The sequence below is a fragment of the Pezoporus occidentalis genome, unplaced genomic scaffold (assembly GCF_034315485.1).
Source record: "Pezoporus occidentalis ecotype Australia unplaced genomic scaffold, CSIRO_AGI_Poc_V1 ctg166, whole genome shotgun sequence".
In the NCBI taxonomy this organism is placed as follows: domain Eukaryota; kingdom Metazoa; phylum Chordata; class Aves; order Psittaciformes; family Psittacidae; genus Pezoporus; species Pezoporus occidentalis.
The window spans coordinates 2,244,389-2,268,258 of record NW_026913488.1 but is presented as its reverse complement, the minus strand read 5'-3'; the positions used below and the strand labels follow the sequence as shown (position 1 = coordinate 2,268,258).

The following is a 23,870-nucleotide window of genomic DNA, read 5'->3' as shown; positions in this document are numbered from 1 at the left end:
GCCCTCACACAGTTCCCACACTAAAAGTGAAGCCTCTATGGGGTGAGCAAGTTGGAGGAGAAAGACATGAGAGATCCCTCTCCGGATTCTGCCCTGAGGTCCCTGCAGAGCCCTCCAGCCCTTGCAGGGTGCTACCAGGGTGCTTTATGTATGCAGCTGCCAGTGGACTCACTGCTGCCTGCATCCCTGTCATGCAGGCAGGAATGGAGGCAGATGATGCATTGAGTTGTAAAGTGTACCCAGAGCTCTCCCTCACTCCCTCTCCAGGATCATTATCTTTGAAGGACTTGTTTGGTTTTGCCCCATCCATGTGTCTGGCTGTTCTTTGGTCATTGGTTTTCTCCTGTTTCTTAGCATTCTGAACTGAATTTCCCAGTTTTTTTTCCCTTACCCTCAAAATAATGATTTGTTTCCTGTTTTCTTTGGGTTTTTTAACTATTTTTTTTTGTATTATTTCCTCAACTACCTGGCAGCAATAACCAGAGCAAAGGAAACTATTTGCTTACAAAGTGGGAGGAAGAAACTCTTGGAGGCTGCAATACCAATAATCCTGGTTAAATAGACAAAATGATCAAAAGCCAGTGAGAACACCAAAACCCAAACCACATACATCTCCAAAAGGATGAAATACTAAAAACCTATGCATAGAGAAAGTTTCCTGTGCCAAGGACCCCAAGGAGGTCGTGGAGCAGTGGGTCCACCAGAAACTTGACCTTACAAAAGCAAGGTTGCACTGACACCCCTTCTTGCCTCCAAGGCTGTGGTCCTTATTCCTCTCCTCAAGCACTGCAAGATGCTACCAGTTTTCACAGTCACAGTTTCACAGCCACAAAGCTCACACTCCTGTTTGATTTATTTTTTTCCCAATCCAACACCATATTCAAGAGTGAGAAGTTTAGATACAGCACTTGGCTCTGTGTCAGGGCCAAAAGCAGGATACATTGTCTCTACTTGCATTTCCTGTGTCCTATGTTTGGACCACACTTCAGGTTCATTGTTAGGGGAGTACTTTTTTTCCCCTAGTTTTCAAGTCCATAGGCCCAGGTATGTGCATACCCATCATATCATCCACATTGTTCAGTGTCTCCATTTTAATGGATTTACTTACAACATAAGACACATTTCTACACAGTCTCCTGGAAGAAGCATAACTCCCATAGGTGGGAGGCCTTTTTCTCACTTCTTACTTGGTCCCATGTCTCCTTTTTCTTTCCTAAAATGCCCAGCCAGCCACATCAAGCGTGAGAACCCCCCTACAGACATCTCTTCTCATCCCGGTTGTGAATTGAGACTTGGGGGGTTGTTGAGTATTCTGAAATCCTCAAACAGAAGTAGGTTGCAATGGGTGCAGCCACCTACAGTCTCCACTGCTGGGACCCAGTTGAGGTCCCCAGTAAATGATCCACCAGCCCTTTCTCCTTGGAGATGGAGTCATCATGGCCATAGGATCTGAGCTCAAAGATGAAGGCCCAGCAAGAGCCCCTGAGACATCCCAGATTTTTGGAAATGTGATGGAAACTGATAATACTTGTAATTTACTTAGCTTTCTGCTCATGTTCAGGTGCCTCCTGAAGTACTGGTGTCCTTTTTCCCCTGGTCCCTGATGTGGATTAAGCCAGCTGGCCCCACACCTTGAGGCAAAGGTGTGGGAAAAGGGGAGACCTGCCTTCTGCAAGCACTGTTTGCACAGTAATAAATAACCCTTAGCCATACGTATTGTAAGAAGTATTACACTATCAAATGGGGCACTCTACCAGGCGCTCAAGTGTGACTAAGCATCCAGCCTCTTGCTACAGGAGATAGCTTAAATTTACTGCCTGTCCTCCCCAGCCACAGCCAGGGCATTTGACACACTTTGTTGTCTGCCCTGATCAATGGCCAGAGGTCCCTGGGCAGAACAAAGACCAGCGACAGACCTTTAGCAGCATCCGAATTGCACAGCACCCATTTGACCACAAGTCCAGCACCAAGGAAGGGGAGGAATAGGGGAGGGAGCATGGGAGATAGTCCAAAGGTCCTGGTGATGGAGACAAGCATCCTGCTAGCATCCTCCTGGACAATTTTTTGGTTTGTTGTCACTTGTCAAGAAAGGAAGCAAAAGGGTTCAGGATAAAAAAAAATCCCTGAACTCATGTTTTTTCCAAAGCGCCGGTGATCTGTATGCACTGATATGGAGCAGGGCTACAATAAGGTGCATGAACCGTATGGCAGGATCGCGTTCCCTTTTCCCCTTCCCCAGGGAAGCACAACCCCATAAATCCCTATGCTGGAGCAGATGAACTGATGACCTTTCTTTTCCTTTATGATATGTCCATTAAGGTGCTGTATCTCACACATTGTGCAGAGTGCTCAATATACACCTCCAGCAACTTTATTCCCTCTGCTCTGCACAAAGGCTGTTCAGAATGAAATTATTTCATCACAGCTCCGTAATTTATTTGCTTGGGCAGCAACTTCTTTCTCCTTTTTGTTTGAAGATCACATTACCCAGTACTTGTGCCATTTAATCCTAAATTTCTCCTCCACCATCAATCCTAAATTTCACCTGCACCATGTGTGGCCAAATCTATAGAAATATATTTGGAACGTTTGATCAAATAATTGATTTATCAATATCAGTATTTTTAAGATTCAAGCAGGATATAAATACAGCAGCCAACAGGCTACTTGCAAGCTGTCTGCTCTGCCTCAGATTTTCTATAACAATCATAGAAAACCACAGAGAGCTTTTTCCTGAAGCTTTTTGTATACAAAGCGGGTATCTAAAGCCAGTTACCACCACTGCATCATCACCTACGTATGATTACTAGCAGAGACCCTTCAACACATGAACTCAAGAGCAGCCATTTCCTCACATTCACCTCTACAAAATACATGCTTCCAAGCCATTTTGAAACCAGTGAATGGTATTTCTGGGTTAAAATTCAGAATTCATTAGTACATATGAATATCCTTGCTTCTCCAGCTCCTCTTATCTAGTCCAGATCTAGGAGCTGATGGTGACTGAGAACCATTCCCAGAAACTTAAACAAACCGAACAGGGAAAAACAAACAAACAAATGACCTGGGACAGTTGAAACCTAAGATGATTTGTCTCAAGGAACTCTTTGTGTTCCTTAAAATAATTAAATCCCAAGGCACAGAAGTCCTTTCCACTGTAATTTTCCATAGTGAATGAAGCATGGGGAGGCAATTAAAAGAATAATAGAGCAAGATAAGTATTCAAGCCTAGGCATCTACCCTTTCATCCCAGAAAACAATGAAAAAAAAAAAAAGAAACTCTTCTCAAAGGAAACTATAAATGCCTAATACAATGAAAAAGATAGAATTTTATGGGTTCAATTACACAACTGCAGAGCCAAGTGCATGCACAACTCCCATTTCTGAACACAAAAACTCGCTTCTGCCAGTAAAATCCATCTGTTTACTGATATACAAGGCATTGTCTAGCCTTTTCTGGGTTGTCATTTTTTAAGCTGCTCTGTAAAGTACTCTTAGGTTTTCACTCCACCCAGTAGCTTCCTCCATAACCCACAACTGTGGAATAAAAGTGCGGTATGCACTGAAATATCCAAGTAAATCTTTTTACTGTATATAGTCATAAGGAATAATTTGAATGTGATCCTACTCTTAAAATATAAGCCACATTGTGTCTCTGATAGCAAAGAGAGGAAATATGACAGTATTATTAGTATTAGTATGTACTGTGTTCAGTTCCTTTACTATTGACAAAGATAGAAAAATCACAATGTTTATTTATTGATGTTTTCACTGGACCCAGCATATCAGGACATGATCCCAACAGTCTCACAGATCCAGATTCAGGGAATACTTTCCAGCTTGGGACCATCTCAGAAACTTCTGTGTCTAATTAGATATCCTTGATATACAATTGCAGGCTCACCAGCTTGGTAACCTGGGCTGGGATTGTTATCCACTGTAGTGGCAGCCTCTTGCTTCTGATGAAACCCACCTAAGGGTTGGGCACCTACCACTGGAGATGCCCCCGAGCAAGCACAACTTTTGATAAAGCAAGAATTGGCGAACACCATGAGGAAAGGATCAGAGCCTGAATCATCAAAACTGTAGCTTCTTGATCAGCTGCTGACTGGAAACCTCTTTTCTCAAGGTGGGTGCAACCCCAGGCAAGCAAACTAACACAACCAAGACCATACTGGTCACAATTGCCTTATTAATGGGGAAGTGGATGGTGTGTTATTTCTCCTTCTCAGCCTCCTCATGGGTCAGTTCCTCTGAAGATTGGTAGCAGTCATGATAGATCTGCACAGCATTGGCCAGGAGGACACATAGTGCCCTTTGTCAGGCTGTCTGTGGGAGAGGTATGATTTAGATTAAATATTAGGAAAAAAGTCTTCCCTGTGAGGCTGGTGAGGCACTGGCACGGGTTGCCAGAGAAGCTGTGGCTGCCCCATCCCTGTCAGTGTTCAAGGCTGGGTTAAGTGGGGCTTTAAGGAAAGGTGTCTCTGTCTGTGGCAGGGGTGTTGGAATTAGATCATCTTTCAGGTGCCTTTCAACCCAAACCATTCTATGATTCTCTGAAGCCAGCAGAGCTGATTTTAGATTTGCATCTCACAGAGGATTTTTCAGAGACAGCTTTGGTTCAAAGAAACCATTTGCCTTCCAACAGCATGCTGAGTAAAACACTTCCCAAGTCAGGTGGCCACTATATGTGATCATCCACCTCCCCCTCTAGCTAATGGGGTGATACACAGCCTCCAATGCCTACCACAGGGCATTCGGCTTAGAAAAAATGAATGCGTAAAAACGTCTGCAAACTGACTATGTGAATGGCAAAATACATTTTTAATTTGAATAATATGCAGTGTTTGCCATAATTAGACAGTGCATTAACATGATTAAACCAGCTCTGCAGATCAGAGTGGCAAGGCACCCGACTCGAGCCTGAAGTCATTATTGCTGGGAGAAGTGTGTTGTGCTTGTCCATTGAGTGACTGCTTGCCTTACCCTATTGCAGCATGAGTTTGAAGTTGTCATTGCAGGGGGCAAAATTTTCCTTGACAAGCAAACAAATCCATTAACATGTTAACAGGTTTTGTCTGTACGTGTGGAAAATATAAAGCATGCCAACACAACAACGTGGTTAGGAGGGTAATATTTATTCTAAGACAACAAAATGCTCAAGTTTCACTACAGGAGAGAAGGTGATGTGCTTTTACCTATCCTGAAAGGAATTAATTTTCAATAGTGATTAAAATAAAAGAACCAGGAAACCACTGCTATTTATAGCTGTCAGCTTGTTGATCTTTAACTTTAGTATTTGTCCAACGGCAGCAATTATATTGCTATGCGTTTATCCTCCAAGTACTCTAAATCACAGCCTGCTCTCCTACTCGTCACTGGGAGCTTTGCCATTGATACTAATCAGGCCAGAACTTCACCCTTGTTTCAGCCAGCAGAAATCCTGGCATCAGACCTTTTCCCTGGAGCAAGCCAAACGTGATGGAAAGTGCAAATGATGGCAAATGGATACAAAGGCTGCCCACACATTTAAAAATGGGAGCATCCAGGTCTGAGCTTTGGTGGGAGTGGGGAGGGGATCTGCTGCATTCATTTAATTCTGAGTGTTGGAGGAACGTGACGATTGCTTTAGAAAGATAGTAATTGGGCACATAGAAAAGAAAGAAAATAATCATGTAATATTAGGTAAAAGTAGATGGTGAATCACAATTCCTTCATGTTCATACTTTCACTTCCAATATTTAGTTTCTCCCTGTACACCAGTTAAGTATCCTTCCTTTTATTCATGAAGGAATTTGGCAACAAGAGCTATTCCCAAACACAGCAGCTGCAGAGCATTAAGGGTGCTCTAACCATCGAGGGGCATCTGGAATATCTCAAAATTAGTACTGCATCAGGCTACAGGCCACAGATATTTCCATACAATGGACACACTTCAATTCATTCCAGCTTTAGCTGTGTTCTAGCAGTACGCCCAGTGTTTAAGACTGGGAAAGCCCTTGCAAACTGCACCAGTTTCATGATTGTTAGGGAATGATTTCCAGCATATAATCTCCAAAGCAAAGTGGAGAAACCCACAACACAGCAGCAAGATCATATCTTAACTTTTACAAATGCTTTGCTTATGGCATGAGTGCCTAAAGTCAACAAAATGTCCTTTTGAGCAAGGTGTGATAAAAGCTTGCAGGACATTTTACAGAGTGTGCTCTCTGAATGCCTAAAGCAGGCACAAAGTAGGACTGTAGAAGTAGAATGGACATGGTGACAGCTGTAGATATTATGTATTCCCTGATATCTTGGTCCCATTCAGCCTAGTTTAACAATGGGATCGTCTGGGATGGGGAGACAGAGTGAGGTGATGGACAATTGCACTAAATGGCAAGAGCATCCTGGTGACGCTAACAGCAGCCACACATGCCTGCTCAAGCCATTTTCTCATCCTTCCTCTTTCAATGTAAGGTCTCTAGCCAAATCATCCCTTTCTTTCCAAAAGGGAACACAGCATGGGAGTAGGGGAGCCAGCACGGATGGATATGGGAGAGGAAAACTAAAAAAGAGTGCGTGTGTGTGTGGTGTTGGGCATCCTGGAGGTATAACTATGAGGTTTACACAGTCATTGCTGTGGTGAAGAGTGCTGATGTAAGTTAAGAAGACTTTATTAGATAAACTTACCCAAGGGTTAGGTTTTGAAGGAGAAAGATGAGAGCAGGATATTCAGGAGTGTCCTGCATGAGTCTGCTCCCACTGCCAGGGAATATGGGAGCTTCATCTCATCTTTCAGCAGTGACAGAAAATACCAAGTCCTTCTGACAATCTCACTCCATGTATACAGAAAAATCCTTAGAAGACCAGAAAAAAGAAACCCTTAGTGGTTTATTTCTGCCTTAAACCTCTCTGGCATTCCTAGAAAACCAACATAAACCTTTCACTGAATGTCAAGCGGATATGAGAGCCAAGCTCTGCTGGTCTCTTTTGAAGCCCTTTGATAACAGGATGATAAAAGCAATATAAGACAGATGGGGGAAGAAATACAGATCAGAAGATAAGCGCAACTTCTGCAAGGAATGGACTCTTTCTAATACTTTCTCATGTCTCAGGACACCTGACGAGCAAGCAAAGAATTGCTCTGTATCTAGTAACAAATCCAAACTGTTTATCTCTGATTTTCTCAAATTCTATATCTAACTAGTGATTGCTTCTAGGACGGAAAAAAAAAAAAAAAATCATTCATTTCAGGGGTGATCTGGGTGCTCCCACAATATAATGAACTGGGGCATGCAAGGCTGAGTCCTGATGGTGCTTGACGTTGGAAAGGGCCATATTGTTTCAGCAGGGGCTGAAGATACTGAATACCCCGTGTTCAACACAGAGGATGCTTTCAAGACTCAGAGGACTTGTTGATGGACCATGGGACTTGAAGGGACCTCCCAGTGCAGTGCAAGCTTCACTCACACCTGGCACTCTGACTACAGAGTTACAGCAGGGCTTCCCCAGGTCTGACCTGGGGAGGAGGAAGAAGGGTGGATTTTTTGCCTCTGAAACAAGCATCTGTAACTCCAGTTTTGGCGGTTCAAAGTGTGTCTTGCTGCAGCTGACTGTGCAGGTACAATAAAAACGGAGTAAGGGGTGAAGCAGCCTCAGTGGTGAGGCTCAGCTAGGGGTCCAGCCTTTATGGTGGAGCTGGCAACAATGCTCTGCTGAGGATACAGAAGAGGATGGCACAGCATCTCATATGGATGAAGCTCCTAGCCCTGCTCTGTGGGCACTGAAATCACATTAGCTGATAGTAACAGTGCTGGAGGAGCCTCACACAGCATCAGATGCACCTCCCTACCTTGTAAAACTCATTATAGAAAGGAGGGATGCCCTTGATGGTATCAGAACTGCCACGGGACTTTGGCCTATTGATCCCCACTGTCAGAGTAATATCAGCCTCCCAGAATCAGCATCCTTCCCATTCAGACTCTCCCTAACCCATGGTGCCATGACATTGCTTAAGGACTGGCTCAAGCCAGCCACACATTCACAGCCCAGAGTGGCTCAAGACATGCTAGGATATATATTCCAGGTTTGCCCCCCAGGCCTCTGAAGAATATATCATTTTTAGAGTGTCTAAGGGTTTTGACCTATCTCCTGGACTATAAATCTAAGAGGACAATGTACTTGCACAGCTTTGCTCCTCATACTCTAAACCAAAAAATTATTGTTCAAAGACTTAATGGGAGGAGAGTGTTCAACTCTCCTCTGTGAGCAATGAAAATCATGTATCAAAAGAAGTAATGCTCAGAGCATTGTAAAGGGCTCTAATAAGAATTTACCGAATGGAATAATATTTGCAGCCTTTTCCCACATAGCCTGGGTTTGCTTGATTGTGTGTATGCTCAGTATATGTGGAAGGACTAGATGTAAGAGAGAAAATAAAGGTACAATATTCCAGACTCCTTACAGATGGTAAAGGAGAAAGCAAATAGAATCCTGAAACCATGATCATTCCCTCACTTGGGTTTCTGGAGGGTACATTATGACCCGGAAGTCTTTAAACAGTCTTTTGCAAGAAATACCGGTTTGTGTTAACCACTGCACATATAACTAGATAATTCTCTCTAACTTGTGCTCTGAAGAAAGCATAAAGGATGGGAAACATGGCCTTAATGGTTTGTGCAACCATGAAACATAATGGACTGCAGAAGTCCTGCCTCTGAATATTACCTAGATTTCAAAATGCAGCCACAAGGGGATGTGTCACACGTTCTTTCTCTCAAAGCATCACAAATCTAGTGCATTTGTACTATCAAGCCAATTGCACTTCAAAACTGTCACTTCCTATGATACAAGAGCCTTGGGCTTTTTTTCCCAGGAAGGAAAATACAAAAGGCTGTCTGAACTTCTGGGCACCTTGGGCATTGCCTTTAGCTTCCCTGTGGCTTGCCAAATCTTCCATGCTCCTTAACGTCTCTGCACTGAGACATGCTGTAGCCCTGTGATGCCCCTCCATAGAGCCTGTCAGGATGAGAGCATCCTTTTCAATGCTGGTTCTCTCCCAGGTTAAAAATAGCAGTCAAGGCTTGGAATGGGAAAGTAAAAAAGATTAAAATGCAATAACCTTGAAAGGCTTCATCCTCATTCACAGTAAGAGAAAGAACAGGTTCCTTTTTAGCTTTTTCAGCCCCAAAGAACCAAGATAAAATCTTAGAGATGATATCTCCATGCGCCTTCTCCATAAAGCAAGTATAGGGAGAGACCCTCCTGCTGAGTGCTTAGACACACACAAATCATTTTCTTTTGGTCCAGGCCAGTAAAGGACTTTTGAAGAATGCTGCTGCAAATGCAGATTTTTGCCTTCAAAACCATGACTTTAAGGGGGGTGTGAAGTCAGAAGCAGGGGTGCAATCTACGATCTGAAATAACACGTAAGGAAACACAGCGGGAAAGGTGTGAGGGAGGAACAGTAAGATAGAGGATGAGAACAGAGGGAGGTCATGGCAAAGTGATATAAAATATAGTCCTCGCTGCTTTGAGTGTAATTCCTGGGATCAGCCCTTCACTGTGTATAAATCCACGCCACACCACTGATGCTGCCAGAAGGCACCATCAGAGACCTGCATCCAAACCATTCCCACATCTCCCCCTTGGGCTGGATCCACAGCCTGGGTGGCCAGCAACAGGATTCCTATGGGAATATCAGTGCCAGGCGATAGAGTGCAAGAGAACTCCCCATCCTAAAAGGAGCATCTGCACAGGATCAACGTCCATCCGTCTGCCCATTGAACAGCACATTCTGTCCTGGCTGTCAGATGCATCACTGTATGTTGCTGCCTGATTTATATTTAGCCCCTGATGTAACTAAAGTCAATAGTATTCCATTAGGACAGCTGCTCCTAACTCCGAAATAGGCTTTCCTATGCTGGCTCCAGCAACGCATGTCAAAAATCTGGACATATACAGCTACAAAACCCTCCTGTGTTTATATACATGCAGGCAGTTTTGAATAGAAAATATATGACTGTTAGCATAGTTTAACTGTCGGCCATACAACAGCAGCAGCACTTTCTTTAAAAGAGGCATTGATTCTTCTTGTCCAGGGGTGAGTTTAAAGGGCTGAAGCTTTGCTGTGAGTCAATACTGGCCTTTCCCTTTTTAGGGTATGTTTCTGCATTGAAGCATTCCTTATCTCTGCTGCCGATGACAGGTTCTGTGAAGGGTTTTGTAGCGTTTTCTGAGAAGGAAGACGTGTGTATGAGAAAGAAGAATCATGTTGCAAATCCCACACTTGAGCCTGTAAGGAGTTTACATCTGGTGTTTCGTGTAACTTAAATAAGGGCTTGTGGCAAACACTGCACAAATATTCCTATAGGATTGCTTTTCCAAAGTAAAATGCCAATTTAAATATTTTGGGTTTCCTTCCAGTTTTGATATGAAATTCTACACAAGGCATTGCAATGTAAAGTGCCAGAAAATCCTAGTTCCCTACCACAGCCAATGGAAGTGCAGGAATTAAAGTGATTACCAAGATTAAAGTTAAACGCACAGACCTGAAATCACGAATGGGGACAAGGAGGAAATCTTACGTAATTAACCTCTGCAAAGGATATCTTTGCATCCCTCTCCATGATAATGCACATAGTGAAAATGCCCTAAATGCATTAAAACTAACAATTAAATAGAATCTTGTAAAAGAAATACATTTCAAGAAATATTCCAGAAGTATGACAGGTTAGACTTGAAGCCATTACTGCCTGTGCTCAATCTCTTGACTGCCATCACAAGCACTAGAAGGGCACAGAGAACCCTGTTGGCATTTCTGAGTAAGTATAAATATTTCTTTTACTAGCAAGATACATTTGAAAACACAAAATAATGACTCAGGAGCCTGCAGACATGTTGCCACTTGGATCAGTGGTTAAAACCAAGCCAGCCAATTATTAAGCAAACTCCATTCCCAGCTGAGAGATACCTGTTAGTTTTCAGGAAATAAATGAGTGGTTTTCCATAGTGAAAAAAAAATAAAAATAAATTAATCACTATAAAGGATGCAAATTAAGCAGGAATTGGTACATTCAGAGAGTCAGGGTTCTAATGGCAAAATTTCCTTAACCATGCACCCAAGAACACAAACATCTCTGATCACATGATGACATACAGGACAGTATTAGGACAGTAGCCATACGTACCCCTTGTCACTGTGAATGACACTACAGTGATGAGGCATCACAAGTCACACTTGGTTTTGAATGCCACTGATGAGCCACACAGATAGGTTCATCTCTGCAGAACCAGATCTCAATCAGCTAAGGGAGTAGCACCCTTTGGAAGTCAGGCTAAAACTTACCACTACTTGAGCATCACAGGTCACAGAAAAAGCCTCCAAATTCACCTCTTAAAGGTCAGGGCTGCTCTTTACAAACAGATGGAGACTATGTGCTTGAAAGCATTGCTGTTCGAGACTTCTTTGAGAAGTCCCATCCAGGATGGGAAGCACCAGAGAAGCCTCAGGTGGGTCAGGAAGGAATAAGATTAAGGAGGTAAAACCATTTCAAGAATATTGCTTAAGGAATACACTGACTCCCCAGTGAAGCCTGGGTACAATCTGAGGTGTCTGATTTCTCTTCAAACCTCTAGGCATAGAAATTTATTTTTCAAGGATTGTCTTTCTCTATCCTCCCAATGGTCATCAGAGGCACTGATGGTGATGATTATCCTCCCAGGGAACAGCACAGGATTCATCACATCCCTCTATTCTTAAGATCTACACCACTAACCAGTTGGTCTATGGACATGTCACCTGGACATGTGGAGTTGCTGCAAACTGTCCACTTAAAGGCTCGCAGGATGGGGTGACACTAGAAACCGTAGGTATGAAACAGGTTTGTCTCGGGCATATCAGCTCTAAAAACCATGCTGGAGCTTCTCAAAGTTATTTCTCTAGAAATTCAATAGCATGGAGAAAACCCCTTGTGATGAGGATGTTCTCTGGAGATCAGCCTTAAAATATGGGAACCCTGTAATTTTTCGGGCAGCCTATTCACTTATTTTTCAAAAAAAAAGGTGCTCAAAAATGTGTAGATTCTAGGAAATGTGTCTGTATAAAGGCATGGTCCAAAGTCTGCAGGGAGAAAAGGAGTATATTTTTTAATCCTCCTTGAAATATCAAATTTACAGGTTTAAAAATTTGGGGTCAAAGCAGGTGCATATGATGACACTTGCAGTAGAAGCACAGTAGACCAGAACAGAAGTGAAACTCTGTTTTCTTTATTCAGGTAAGAACCTCATTAAAAATCAATAGGCCTAATTTATCCCTAATAACATTCTGCTGAAGTCTGTACATTTACCCATGGGATTAATTTAGCCTAATGGGTCTTTATGCACAAACAACATAGGCAAGGTTTGATTCTTGGAAGTTACCACAGAGCAAAGGCTGCTACAGGACTGGATCCTATAACTTGTGAAGACAGAGTGGGTTGAAATATCTAATAGGCTCAAAGCCCTCGAATGATGTTCAAATACAGCCTGTGGTGAATAAATGTTTTATGGCCATTTCTATGTCACTGTGAATCAACTTTTTTATTGCTGTTGCTTATCATAAAATGGAAGAACAGGGATCGATTTATATATTTCAAAGAAGAAAAAAAAAGAGATGTGTGATCTTCCATCCCTTGTGGACACTGGCAAAAGTGAGTCATCCTGACCTACCATGATCCTTACAGGAAGATGTTTTTCTTCAGTCCTAGAAAATGTGCATTTGCTTTGCAAGGTTCTGCTCTTGAAAAAAAAAAGAAAAGAAAAAAGAAAATCTGAATGCTAAAGAGCTTGGTTTCATTGAGAATACGTGACAGTGAATTAGTGGCCCTCAGGTGTCGGTACACAGGCCAGTGAATTAAATTAAGCTCTTTGCTTCTGTTCTAATGTAGCAGAACTAATGCAGTCACGGCTCAGCACTGCAGCTTCTTAAATGTGGGCACTGCTGCTGCCACAGGGAAGGGAACCTTGTTTCTGTCCCTGGGGAGGCCGGCTGGAGTCAGAGAGCAGCCCTGCGAGCTGTGACATAATGTCTGAAGACGTGGGCAGGAGGAGGACCAGGCAACAGAGACAGCTCCAGTTCCAATCTTAATGCCATTAGAGGGGAAATCAAGCACAGTGGCTTTTAAGCATGGTCTGAGGAAACATCACGCTGGGAGACCAAAAAAATCCCAACAAAACCACAAAATCCCAACTGGGCAGCAGTAACCCTTTCTGTCTTGCTTCCTCAATCAGAAAAACGTTGTGTTTGGAGCTCCAGAAAAAACCTTTTCCATAGACCTGAGGATGCCACAATGACAAGCAAAGGGCATTTGGCTTAAGAAAATCAAGGCAGAACTCCACAACTGCAGAAATATTCACCTTAAAAAAACAAAAGCTTTAAAAAAAGAGCCCCTTTCTTGGTGTTTCTATACATTCTGTTCTTCCCTGGCTGTATCTTTCATCTTCCTGCTCCTGCCCCTCCTGTCACCCTTGCTGCACAGTAGCAAGCTGGGTAAATATTAACCATGAGAGGAAATGATTAATGAATTATCAATTGCAATCAAATTGCATAATGCAAACAGCTGGACAGTAAGGAAAAATACTGGCTGCCGTGTCTTTATTATTATAATGGAGACAAGGTGGAGACAGAAACCAAGTTGGAAAGCTGCTATGTCTACTGTAGATCCTGAACTGTATCCTATAAGCTGCCTATGCCTAGTAACCCTTTGGACAGTGGAGCATAAAAACTCATGCAAAACTCTGTGCTTGATTTGCATGTAGACAGTTATTAAGATGGTGCATACAAAATCCCATTTTTGCCCATGCAAATGAAAGGGAAGTGCCACCAGCAACAGCTCATGCAAAGCCAGGCTGTAACGGAACACATGTGAAGAAAAGGGGGAGCAGGGCTTCTCAAGCAGGAGAGTCTGACTTGATCCACATTCAGCAGCAGCATTTCCAGCTGGTTAATGAACAAATAAACACTCTGAAAGTTTCTCATGTGCTAGTCAAGATATTTTTCCTTGTAACAGACAAGCCTTGAGGTATAAAGAGCAGTCTTAACAAGTTCCTCCAAGGGTAAACTGATGCAAAGTGGTGATAAGGTCAATATTTTCCAGTGGGGTTGCCTAAAATATCCAGCAAGGTCAATAGAAATGAAGACAACCACTAATTTAGATTACTGCACTGGGTTGTAACTACACGACTTGAAACTTTCATGTTTGAAAACATCTGTCTTAACCATTTGCTTGTGGTTAAAGAGTGGGTAAGGAGCAGACCTGTGCTGGTTTTTGGACCTAACCACTGAAAAAAAGGTATTGAAAAAGGCCGAAAAAAAGAACATGTGCACGAGAACTTGCTGATCCATCTGTCTGAGAGAGAGGGTTGCTCCCTGAGAAAGGGATGGGATCAATGCTAAAGGTAATCAGAAGAGCATGGAAATGTATCCGTGGTCAAGGTGTTCCCAGCAAGCTCTGAAAAAGGGATGTGTGCTACTCAGCCCTTCTTGCTGCCTCTGGAAACACAAGCACCGGCAGTTCAGCCCCTGACTTCTTTTACATTTGGACATGGATGACATTGAGTGGCGTATATTTAACAGCTCTTGCTTTTCCAGTTAAGCATTAATGTTTAACGAAATCAGCCTGCAGTTGCTCGTTAGTGTGTAGTGCTCCAGCTAATTAATACATCAACGGGAGAGCTGGCCTGGGAAAGGAGAGTGAGAAAGTGCATTCCTGAGGCATTTCTCAGCCTTCAGAAAAGAAGAAGGAAAAAAAAAAAAAAAAAGAAAATATGGGCAAAAGGATCTTCAGAGAGGCAAGATTAAAAAGAGCTGAGTCCTCCAAATGTTTGTGCAGCAATGCTGAGCTGAATTTCTATGGACAGACTGTCTCTCACCACGCCAGCATCCTCCTGATAAAAGATGAGCCTATAGCCCACAAGGAGCAGTGCTGGAACAGCAGCTCGAGTGTCACTAAAACACATCGGCCCTGACAGCCACACGCAGTTTCCAAGCAAGAAGCAAACAAACCATCTTCTTCCCCCTGTCCCTGCTAATTCCTCTTGCCAGGTCAACTTCTGCACTGGCGGTCACAGGGAGATCAAGAAAGTCTTGTCAGCACCTGGTTTGAGGCTGCTGTATTGCTTTTGGTGGAGCTGGGACCTGCTCAGCAGGCAAGGATTTTTTAGGAATAACATGCATTACTGCTAATTCTCACAAATGCAACAGGATTCCCATGAATTCTCAATTTATTATGTCTACTGTCCCACTGCCTACATCAAGTGATAATTTGTCAGCCTTGTCGTTGAAGGTAAGATCTTTGACATATAACTCCAGTATTTTCTAGCATTTCAGAATCCAGCATGAAAACTGAAAGACCCTTTTATGTGGTTTCCTCAAAACAAGTTTCAGCCAATTTTTAAGCCATGGAAGTATTTTTGGTGATTTTGGATTAAAAGAATTTTAAAATCTGAGGTCACTCCTTTTTTGAATAGTGTCTTAGAGCCTAACATTCTTTTTTTTTTACAGCTATTTTAGAATGCAAAAATGAAAAACATCATTGTCTTTTTTTACAGGAAAAGGAGGCCAAACAGTGTAAAACTCCCATTTGTATGTAATACAAAAAAGCACGTGGTGTCATCAGAACCACAAAGCATAAAAATATGTAGTTTAGTTTTTAGACATTTAGTCTTGGGAGTGTTGGAAGGACACAGAGAAATACGCCAATATACCTATCAGAGATATAGGAAGAGGACCCAGCCCAGCTTTTACAAAGGGAGTGGGTTGCAACTGTCAGCTTGGAAGAGATAGTTGTGTGGCTGTGAATCATACCCTCTTTAGGATTAAAGATCATCCTTACATGTGTGCCACTATCAGCAGCATTATAATTGGAGTTGCTAATACTGCTAAAAGTCAAAATATTTGAAGTCTCGGGGCCAAGCTCCTTAAAAACACTGAATTAGCTTTAAAATAATACCAATTAGATCCTATTTATGTGCCTTCTGAGTTTCAGGGACTTAAAGCCTCATCACTCATTTATGGCACTGCAGATGTTTAAAAGAAAAAAAAAAAAAACAAACAGGAAAAAAACAAACCACTGCAGCCCTCATATCACAACACTCTTAAAAATTACAGGAATTGGCTATGCAGGTCAGAAAACAAAACTCAGCCCATGCAAACCAACCATCCTTCCTACTCCTGGACCCAGCTGAGTGCTAAGTGAATACCATAGGCAGGAGGTAAAGATTCAAATGTTGATGCTCGAGCAAACTGAAACAAATCAGCAAAGTCAGGAACTTTGGCACTGCAAGAATGAAAGGTTTTCATTGCTGCATACTGAGACAGCAGAGATTAAATGAAAAGTGCTCCACCGCCTTTTTTGTTACTGGGTAAATGACAGCTGATATTGAAGGACAAATTGCTACTATTGCTGGAGATGGAGTGAAGGAAGAAAGAATAAGAAGTGCACTGTAAAATAAGGAGCAGCTGAGAAACATGCTCTTTCCTTAAGCTATCCTGCAAGCATCCTTTCCATAGAAGTAAATGTAATACTGGGGAATGAAAATTCTAACCCTTATTAGACTATTCAAGAGAAACTATACTATCTGAGAGAAAGATCTAAATTAATTTGCTTTAAGTCTGAAATCTCATAGACATAATCATATTGGTATGTAAATATGTCCACACATAGATGCAAACTTTATTTTCTATAGCTATGCAGCTTGAGTAACAGGAATCTGTTAATATGATTGCTAATGGATTTCTCCTGGCACAGGTCTCTAAGATCAAGAAGCTGTGATACCCCTGTTACTGGACCACAGAACTCAGTCAGACACAAGCTCCAGGGTGACCTAGTAAGACTGGAGATGGACAGAGTTCAAGCATGACTTTCAGTGGTCCAAGAAAGGCTTGCCTGAATCAAGGGATAACTTGGCTCATAATCTTGCGTAGATAAGGAAAAGTAAGAATGAGTAGGAAACAAATACCCTCATATTATTACAGAAGAAAAGTAAGGGTTCTTGTTCAACCAAAACATCACTGTACCACATCTTGAAGACATACAGGTCAGGAGACTTGGAGGAACTGAAAAACTAGAAGTAGCATTTTACTGTTAATGCCCAGTTACTAGGTGTAACTTCTCTAGCACCCCAGTAGTGCACAGATGGGATCAGAGACAACACCACTACTGCTGTCAAAACACAAGTAGCAGCAATATTGACATGATGCTGTTCAGCCACTGATCCTTTCTGGGGCCTTTCTGTCCATGGGGCTAATGACTTGCTCTTCTGGCAATCAGTTGTTAATGAATTACCAATAACAGGATGCAGACTTACCAGGTGTCCTGGGTTCAGCTGTAGCAGTCATTTTTCTTAGTAGCTGGTACAATGCTGTGTTTCTGACTTTCAGCCTGGGAATAATGCTGATAACACTGATATTTTTAGTTGTTGCTCAGTAATGTTTACTCTGACCAAGGACTTTCTCAGTCTCATGCTCTGCCAGGTAAGAGGGGAAGTCGGGAGGAAGCAGACAGGACACATGACCCAAACTAACCAAAGAGGTATCCCATACCACAGAACATCATGCCCAATATATAAACTGGGGGCAGTTACCCAGAAGGGTTAGATCACTGCTCGGGTCGGGCTGGGTATTGATCAGCAGGTGGTGAGCAGTTGTATTCTCTTCCCTTTTTATTTCCCTTATCATTATTATTATTGGTGGTAGCAGTAGTGGTTTGTGTTATACCTTAGTTACTGGACTGTTCTTATCAACCCGTGGGAATTACTTTCTTTTGATTCTCCTTCCCATCCCTCCGGGAGCAGGGTGAGGAAGAAGGGGGAGGAGTTAGCGAGCAGCTGTTCTGAGTGGTTCTGAGTTACCAGCTGGGCTTAAACCATGACACCAGGACCCAAGAACTTTCATGTAACCCTAGACACATTTATTAAAAAAAAACAAAACCAAAACCAAACCCAAACAAACACAAAACCAGCCAAGTCAAATGGATAATTCACTTTCCCAGAAACCTCATCCATAAGCCTACTTCAGCATCACCTGAAAGCACTAGAAAAGAACAGAAAACCTGAACATACATCTAGCAGTACTTCTCTTGGACCTGAGATTGTGCCTATTAACAATACAACACTTTCACTGATATCCTGACATTGTAACTCACTTGTTGCCTTCCCTGTTCATTTGGTTTCTTTCCATGACATTGCTGTCTCTGGAAAGATGGCTGGCATGCCATTGGCACATTGACTCTCTGGGAAAGCTTGGGCTGAGGGAGGAGAGGAGGCAGCACCCTGGCTAGTGCCCAGTACATGGGGACACTTCATCTCAGAGCTTCCTGTCACTTCTAAGGGCCGGTGTGTATTGGCATAATTGGAATAGGGCATTTTAAAGATTAAAAAAATAAATAATAAGAGGCATCTTGCAAAATTATGGAAACCAGCATGGATTTAGCAATGCACTGAAAATCTCTCTCTTCTGAAATGAACTTTGTGTGAGTCTGGCATACAGAAAGGGAGGTTTCAGCATAAACACTGTGAGCTTCCACAATCCAAATATCCAAATCAAGGACTTATCATGGGAAGTGACAGGCAACCTCAACTATAATCAGGTTCATCAGCTCCATCTAAACACTTTCTTTGAAATATATCTGCAGGGGAATAAAAACAGGATGGCAAATGATTCAAGACTAAATACTCTGACATATCCTGCAATACCCTTTGCACTCTCTTTTTGACTCCAGGAAAAGCCAGGAAGCTGAGTAGCAGCTCCGTTTCCGTTCCCTTTTCACCTCCCTTCAAGAAGAGTGACTTTTAACCTTATTATTTATATTACTCTCTCATCTGCAGCTAGGCACTGCACAAACACGCGATCAGAGGGAAGTACCTGCCCCAAGGAGCCCACAGATGGGCAGAGGCAAGGGAAACATTACACTGGGAGATAAACCATTTTACTGCGTATCATGAGGAAGAGCTGGGTATATGGGCCAGCTCTCAGCTTGATGACACTAAACCCCTCTTGCAGTGACACAGAGCAGCCAAGTGCCCATCTCCACGCAGCAGGCAGGCAGCATCTGCCTGCGGCAGCAACCACCCACTTGGCTTCCCAGGCAAGGGAGGTCAAGCACCAGGGGGGCGTGGGGGTGCAGGTGAGCTCATCCCCTGGCCTAGTCCCTTTCTGCTGGCTTGGGTGCAATTACCTGGAGTAGTTAGAGCTACCTTCAAGTTTTTCTTAGGGCCATCACCCCTCCTATGAATCCTGTGGATGTTGGGCTTGATCTGCTCCACCAGGATTTAGAAACGCCAAAACAAAGACCAAAATGCAACTTGAGCAGTAGCTTTAAGATTTTTATTTGGGTGTTGGGTTTTTTTTTTTGGTTGGTTTGTTTGTTTGGCTTGGGTTTTGGTTTGGTTTTTCTGTTTGTTTGCTTGTTTGTTTGGGTTTTGGGTGTTGTTTTTTTTTTAAAAAAAAACCTTCAACTTTTTTTTATCTCTCCTCCTATCTCTCACTTTGTAGGCATCTATACTGTCCTGGCAGTCCACAGGCTGGAAACCTTTCACCCTCTGCAGCTAGAAAGCAGGGGAATGTTTATTTTCTTCCTCTTTCTCAGACCTAATGAAAGCTTTTAAACACAAATGGCCAGAGATTCACACCTCACATCTAGAGTTTATCTGAACTCACTAATAGCTCTTGGGTTTCCTGTCACCCAGTGGACATAAACAAAGCTCACAAACAATCATACCTTCCCTTAGAAACTATGGAAAAACATAGTTTGGAAATGCTGGGAAAAACCCAGCATTGAAGTCCTTTGGTCCATAGGTTGAAAAACAAACACACATGGGTGCACACACGCACACATAAAACTACCTTGCTCTCAAGTCAGTCCCTGGAATGTGTAATACAAGCACAGCAGCTGCCTATACCACTAATCTAAGGAAAAGGTCAAGGAAAGGTATGTATCCAGCATTTGCTTCAAAATACTCGTGGAGAATGGATAATGTGGTGGGGCTTTTTCCTGTCTGTTTTCTTTCTCAACACTTCTATGTGGCCCTTTCACATTCATGCCACCAGGAGAAGCAAACAGGGCTGCCTCTGATGCTAAAAATCACCTACATAGTCCTTTGAACCGGGTTGGGTTTGGAGGTGTTAGCAGCCAAGAAGAAGGGAAGGTATGATTTGTTTTGGAGAGGGGGTTGCTTAAATATTAAACAATGAAATGTAGTTACAGCTGCTACTCAGGAAGGATAGTGGTGATCTTGAATGAGGAAGAGATGAACCTTTTGATGTTTTGAGGTCAAAAGTAACCTAATAATAGAATCAGGTAATAAGGAAAAAAATTAGAAACACCTTATAATTTCATTCAGGGAAAAAATCTAGATTAGTCCTGTGCAAGGTAATCCTCTCTGCCTCACTCTTTGATGCAGCATTCATCAAAACCCAAGAATATTCTCTAAAGGTCACAACCCTCTAGCAATAATGCTAGAATGTGGCTTTTCCCTTTCTTCACTTTTTTACAAAAGTGGAAGGAAAACAGTAATCTTTATAATTCATGTATTGATAGCAAAATGTTTAACAGGAATTAGTCTGTGAATCTGCCTCAAAAGGTTTCCTTCTCCACCCCTATTATTTTTAGTTTTTAGTAATAGATTATTTTTCTAATAGGATTAACATTACGCTCTTGGCTTCTGTGTAAACGGGTGAGTTCACCTTGCCATAAGCTGTTTCAGCTGGAACAGAGAAAAGAGATTTCTTAAATCCTTGAAGGTTTTCTTTTTTTCTTTGTTTTTTTAAAAAAAGGTCTCCTGATGGGTTATTCTTCCCACAAACAGAGACATTTATACTGGCATCCCTCATGACAGAAACATTCTCGATGAAGGCTGTCTCAGATCCAGCAGTTAAACTTCAAGGAGAAGGTCTTGAAACAACTTAGTGGGCTACAAAGCTCTTGAATTTTTATACAAAAAAATCCACACTCAAGGCCCAGACCTGCAAAAACCTGCTCACCCGGGCTGGCCAGACCTGCCTCTCTCTTCCTTCATCTTTTCTGCATGACTAACCTGTCCCCCTTCTTTTCACTCCTGCCCTATTGTTGGGGGTGATGCCTTCTAATGACCCAGCTCTACCAGCAAAAGGCTTCATTTCAATTCTGAGAGAAATGGAGAAGAGTCCTTCAGGATGAAAGGTAAGATAAGAAAACAACTTATTCCATCAAGCTAAAGAGCAGCACTTCCAGTGGAGGCAGGCCATTTGCATGCCATTCGGGTTCACCAGAAGAGATGCCCCTGTTCTTCTCATGTCTCTGCCTCCTGGTCTTGCCAGTGGGCATGGGGCTGAAGAGAAGAGCCTACATTACACTCCAAATGCATTACTGCTCCTTGAGCACTGCTATAGGCCATCAGAATAAACTTGACAGCACTTTGAAGTCTGTAAACTGATTCCTAGGTAACTGCTTAGAGTTTCTCCCCTCCCCATGCCCCAAACAGCTTTTCATTTGATGTTCTGGCACTGAGCTAATCTGAGAAAGGATCAGAAACTCGACGCTATTGACAGTAGTGACAGGAGTGTCTCAGTGTGACAGCTGATTGAGCCTGTCTCACATTTCACTGACAAACTCAATTGCTTCAGTAAATCGAGTGAAAGTCAATACAGGCAGCTCCTCCTCAGGCCCTTGATGCATCCCCCACCTCAAGCCTTCTTGGGGGCCCCTGGACATTGCCAGTTCTTGTACGGCCCAGATGAGAACCCTATCTCTGCATGCGATGGAGAAATGGACCTGCAGCCCAAGTGGGCTTAGAGGGCAGCAAAACAGTGTTTACCCTGCTGATACAAAGCTTGGTTTATCTTATTTCTCCCCATTCACCATTTTCCTTTTTTTTTTTTTTTCAGAGAAAAGGAAAATCAAGTTCCATCATAAATCCTTAGCGCAGCATTATGCTGTAACTACCATGCAGCATTGGAGGTGCAAGAGTGTGGCATCTGCATGGCCATCCAACCCCAAGCAATGCCATGTGGCAGCATGTGTTAGGGATAAGAAAAGGAAATACAGGTCTGTCTGTGCTGGCATTCTGGTGTAAATAAGCAATAAAATCCATCTGTGTGGAGCAGTATCTTAGAAAGGTAGAAAAGGTGGGAGAATCAAATCAAGCCAGTTGCAGATGGCAACCTTGTATTAACAGACAGTAAGCAGGCAATTAAAGTTAGTAACTTAACAAGCTTTTTCCATGTATTAATTGTGAAGTAGAGGTGTTTGTAGCTCAGAGCTCAGAGCAACCCCAAAACCAGACAAAGCACCAGGCACAGGGAACCTGAATTTGTGCAGAAAACAGCGCTGGGAGATGGGCTACATGGTGAGGAACATATGCAGGCTACCGTTTGCAAATGGAAATCAAATAGGTTGCCATTACCAATAATGAAGTTTGAGGCTGGCATGGTTTCTGTCTCTCAGATTTCAGCATGGTTTATTTTTATAGAGGCTGCTTCCTCGTGCAAAGTGTTGGCAAACAGGCTGCTGGCAGGGAGGTGGGGAGCGGGGAGAATGGGGCTTCTTGGCAAGGACACAGGAGCCTTTCCCACCTGCTGGGATGGAACAGCAAGCGGTGGAGATGGAGCTCCAGGAGAGAGAAGTGAGATTTCATGGAGACAAATGGCCAAGCTATTAATCTTGTTGATGAGAGGAGTAAGATAAGATGCAGGATCAGAGGAAGGAGAAAGTAAAATGGTGTTGAGCAGGTATTAGGTGCTGAGAGGGCAAGGGTTAAAGACAACAAGCTGAAAAATAGAGCTGTGCAAATAAAGAAATAGGCTTTCTGCTGCATGAAGTCATATGAATAACAAAAGACACCCCTACTAAATATATTCCCCCATCCCCAAATTCTTAGAGCACGTCAGGTTTTGCCTCCACTTACCCTACCCAGCAAACAGCTGAGGATACAAAAGCTACACTGTCCCACCTGCCTTAAAAGAAAACAACTTAAACATTACAACACCTCCACCTAACCATTATGCTCTGATGCCAGGATCAACACATTGATGGGCTGCCTGTCCCACTCCTCCCTCTGCTCCCTGGCAGCTCAACACCTCAGCTGTAGCATCCTACGGGCTTCCCTCCCTCCTGGCTCCATACGGACACGTGTGCTCCCAACCAAATGACCTCATCTGGACCGGATTGAGCCTTCCAAGTCAAAATAAATACAACACATTGAAACTGGCAGTGATTTTCAAAGGTTTAAATTGAGTCCTTCTCAGTTTTCATTCAGCACTTTATACATTTTGTCTGCTACAAAATGGGAGCATTTTATATTCCCAGCTCCAATACATATTTTATGAACCTTCAGAAAAGCTGCCTCCTGTGCAGTTAATATTTTGGTCCCAAAGTTAACTGGTTAAAATGTGTATTAGTAGATTAGGCATGAAAAAAGACAGGGAAAAAAAAAAAGAAGAGGCAGGTGAGAAACGCTGTGGGGAGAAAAATAACAGCAATGTTTGGAATGGTTCTGCAGCCAAGACAGCAAACCTGGTGTTTTTAATGGGACCACCCAAGTGAGCAAGACCTTAAGCTCTTACTCACGTGTGCTATGTTCACTACAGTGTAATTCAAAGGCCAGAGGGGAGTGAGAAGAAGTAGTAGTAGGGTTTAATAAGGTCTTAGCAGATGAGAGAAAGCACTGGGTCCTCATCAAAGTTCGTTCCTAAACTTGCCAGCAGAATATCATGTGATCCCAAGTCCAGTTCAATGAATGCAGGCGCAGGGATACCGTGTTGCTGGAGCAAGCTGTGACTGCCTGGGCTTGCCAGAAGTCAACCACTGTTCATTAGCTTCTCCTGAATCTACAGTTGTTGTATTTTTTCTGGAGGTAACACCACCTCCTCTGCG

At 42.8% G+C, this 23,870-nt stretch overlaps 1 protein-coding gene across 3 annotated transcripts in view; it reads right to left on the bottom strand.

Annotated features, from left to right (window-relative positions):
• Positions 1-23,870, bottom strand: part of SETBP1 (SET binding protein 1) — a 261,348-nt gene that overhangs the window by 175,736 nt on the left and 61,742 nt on the right. The gene's annotated exons all lie outside the window — the stretch shown is intronic.